Source organism: Schistocerca cancellata, chromosome 5 (genome assembly GCF_023864275.1).
Source record: "Schistocerca cancellata isolate TAMUIC-IGC-003103 chromosome 5, iqSchCanc2.1, whole genome shotgun sequence".
NCBI classification, from domain to species: Eukaryota; Metazoa; Arthropoda; class Insecta; order Orthoptera; family Acrididae; genus Schistocerca; species Schistocerca cancellata.
In genome coordinates, this window is record NC_064630.1 from 212321185 (window position 1) to 212325217 (window position 4033).

At 42.1% G+C, this 4033-nt stretch overlaps 1 non-coding gene across 1 annotated transcript; it reads left to right on the forward strand.

The window, feature by feature from the left end:
* Positions 1-2090: 2090 nt before the first annotated feature.
* On the forward strand, positions 2091-2165 carry Trnas-cga (transfer RNA serine (anticodon CGA)). The gene has a single exon. It is a non-coding gene; the product is annotated as a tRNA-Ser (tRNA).
* Positions 2166-4033: the final 1868 nt, after the last annotated feature.

Below are 4033 nucleotides of genomic sequence, written 5' to 3' on the forward strand. Positions count from 1 at the left end.
GCAGCAAACCGATGCCAAGGATATTGGTCTGTAATTCTGCGGGTGTGTTCTTTTCTATAAATATGCAGAGTAAGTATATATTGTGCGTGTATGTGAAAAAATAAACTAATGAACGAAATGTTGTGGACCAAGCTTTACCGGTTAGGCCTCAACCGTATTTTGTGCTTCAGTGGCCGATACATAATACAGTGTACTGTGATATTTTTTTCAGTGGCTGTGTGTAAAAACGACCGAAACAGGGGAAGAGATGGGGCTTTTCTTTTTCGATTGACAGCTAGCTTTTGTTCAGGAAGGTGTGCTGTGATCACTATAAAGGGGACGACAGATATCTGATCAGGCGAGAGACCAAACGGTAACTGAAATGTCAACTCAGCCTACAATATATGTAACAAGCAACAATCATCATCCGTATTGACAATAAAAAAGTACTGAGTAGGGTTGAAAGCAGGTGGATAGCTGAAGTAAAGGAAAGGAAGGTGCAATGTAGCTGAGGACACGAATGAAGAAACAACAGGCTTGAGATCTTCAAAATATGTAGCGAAATGGAGGAAGAAAGGGATGAGGGCCTGTAACTTATATGAATGTATAAATGGAAACAGTGAATGAAACAAATAAAAGATTTAATAATTGAATCATTAAGGAAAGTAAACTGTTCCAGGTACAAACGCCATCCCTCCAGCAGCAAATGACGGAACTAGGAAGGTTGTAGGACGCCCCTCGACAGATCAGGGGTGCACTACACACAGGAAGCAGCTACATGGGTAGCACAGTACTTGTGGCGTGCACATGGGGTTTTAGGATTAGGTTGCTTCCCACGGCAAAGAGACCGTTGGCCTGAAAAATTACCAGTTCATGACACTGATGTGGGTGTGCCAACAGTAAAAGTTGTTAGTTCACCTAAACAGGTCACTCCAAAGGATTTAAATATGCTAAATCTCGTGTTAGTAAATTGTCGAAGAGTCTGTAGCAAGATCCCCGAGTTACTCTCCGAAATAAACAGTAGCAATGCCAATATTGTATTAGGTACCGAAAGCTGGTTGAAACCAGACATAAATAACAGTTTAATTTTGAACTCGGATTGGACAATGTTTACGAAGGACAGGACTGATGCAATGGGAGGTGGTGTGTTCACTGCAGTTAAAAGCTGTTTAAACACAATTGAGATTGATACTGGGTCGGACTGTGAAGTACTGTAGTCTGGATAAAGCTGTCATACAGACAAGGATTTACCATTGTATTGGGATGTTTTTATAGACCACCAGCATCCGCAACAAACGTCGCAGGACGTTTCAGGGAAAGTCTTGAGTACATAGGAAATAAATATCCAAATTATCCATTAGTTATAGGTGGAGACTTTAATCTGGCATCCGCTGACGGAAAATTTCACGTTTATCACAGGAGGCAGAAGCAAAGACTCGTTTGTAGTTATTCTAGGAGCGCTCTCAACATACAACCTTGAGCAATTGGTTAGAAAACCAACTCGAGATGGGAACATATTAGATATCTTGGCGACAAACAGACCTGATCGTTTTGAGGAAGTTAATCTAGAAGAAGGTGTTAGCGACCATAATGTCGTTGTGGCTTCTATGTCAGTGGAAGTTGCAAAAAAACCAAAGAAACAGCATAGAGTTTTCTTATTTGGGAAAGCAAATAAAAGTTTCATTAATGAATATCTTCATAGTCAGCTCAAAACATTCACTGCGGGACACAAAGATATTGAGCATCTTTGGTCGGAATTTAAAGGTATTGTCCACCACGTGCTAGAGAAGTATGTGCCTAGCAAAAATATAAGGGATGGAAAGGATCCACCTTGGTACAACAAACATATTACGAAGTTTCCAGAATGAGATTTTCACTCTGCAGCGGAGTGTGCGCTAATATGAAACTTCCTGGCAGATTAAAACTGTGTGCCCGACCGAGACTCGAACTCGGGACCTTTGCCTTTCGCGGGCAAGTGCTCTACATCTGAGCTACCGAAGCACGACTCACGCCCGGTACTTACAGGTTCGCAGGAGAGCTTCTGTAAAGTTTGGAATGTAGGAGACGAGGTACTGACAGAAGTAAAGCTGTAAGTACCGGGCGTGAGTCGTGCTTCGGTAGCTCAGTTGGTAGAGCACTTGCCCGCGAAAGGCAAAGGTCCCGAGTTCGAGTCTCGGTCGGGGACACAGTTTTAATCTGCCAGGAAGTTTCATATTACGAAGTTGCTGAGAAAGCAGAGAATTTTTTACACTCGTTTTAAAGGTAGTCAATGCCCCGCTGACAAACAGAAATTATGCGAAATGAAGGCAGTTGTCAAAAGGTCAATGAGAGATTCTTTTAACGAATTTGAAAGCAATATTTCATCTGCAGATTCTAAAAATAACCCCAAAAAATTTTGGTCGTACGTAAAATCTATGAACGCTACAAATAATTCAATACCTTCTCTTTCTGACAGTACGGGTAATTTAACGGATGATGATAAACAGGAGGCCGAAATTCTAAGCCTAGCTTTCAAAAACTCATTTACGATAGAGGACTGCAGCACCATTCCTCCGTTCAATTATCTAACAAACGCAAGGATGGCTGACATAGTGTTTAGTGTATCTGGGATTGTAAAACAGTTAAGATCCTTAGACACCAGGAAGGTATCTGGCCCAGACGCTATCCCCGTAAGATTATATGTGGACTATGCTACAAATATAGCACCATTTTTATCCATCATCTATCAGAGATCATTGGAACAGCGGAAAGTTCCACTGGACTGGAAGAAGGCCCAGGTCATAGCAGTCTATAAAAAGGGTAGAAAATCGGATGCACTTAATTACCGGCCAATTTCACTGACATCGATTTGTTGTAGAATCATGGAACATACTCGTATTTTGTGTTCAGACGTAATGACTTTTCTAGACTCAGAGAAGCTCATCTGCAGAAAGCAGCGTGGTTTTAGGAAACAGCGGTCATGTGAGACACAGATGGCCTTCTTTGTGAATGATATACAACAGGCTCTAGATACCGTCTCCCAGGTTGATTCCGTATTTCTCGACTTTCGAATGGCGTTCGATTCAGTTCCGCACTGTCGCTTGCTCCAAAAAGTGCGCGCTTAGGGTCTATCCGATGGCATATGCGGTTGGATAGAAAGTTTTCTAACAAACAGTGAGCATTATGTCGTCCTGAATAGGGTGACTTCGACAGAAAAAAGCGTAACTTAAGGTGTGCCCCAGGGCAGCGTAATAGGTCCGCTGCTTTTTACGATTTACATAAACGATATGGTTGATGGTATTGACAGCGGCATTAGACAGTTTGCAGATGATGCTGTAGTCTACAGGAAAGTAGTATGAGACGGAAGTTGTGAACAAATCAATGAGGATTTGCAGAAAATAAATGCGTGGTGTAATGACTGTCAGTTATCTCTCAATATTAGTAAATGTAACCTACTGCGCATAACAAGCCGAAAATCCCCATTAATGTACGAGTACAAAATAAATGTCCAGTCTTTGGAAGCGGTAACATTCGTCAAGTATCTGGGTGTGACTATCCGAAATGATCTCAAATGGAATGATCAGATTACACAAGTAACGGGTAAGGCAAACTCTAGCTTGCGGTTTATTGGTAGAATCCTGAAGCGATGCAGTCCTTCAACAAAGGAAATACCTTACGATACGTTAGTTCGTCCAGTCTTAGAGTATTGTTCGTCTTTATGGGACTCTAACCAGTAGGGTCTGATTCAAGAAATTGAGAAAGTCCAAAGAAGAGCGGCAAGATTCGTGACTGGTACATTTAGCCATCGCGACAGCGTTACAAACCTCATAGAAAGTTTGAAGTGGGACACACTTGCAGATAGACGGTGCGCTAATCCGAAGGGGCTGCTCACTAAATTCAGAAATCGGATCTTCGCCGAGCATGTAGAGCAGGGATCTCCAAACTATTTTGGACAAGTGACCCCTTTTCCAAAATGAACTGTTACCTCAGACCCCCATGGCCAAATTACCTACTTTTAAGATCAATCCCCTTATTCATAATGGTCCGCTAACTTAGAACAGCTGCTACAGAGCGT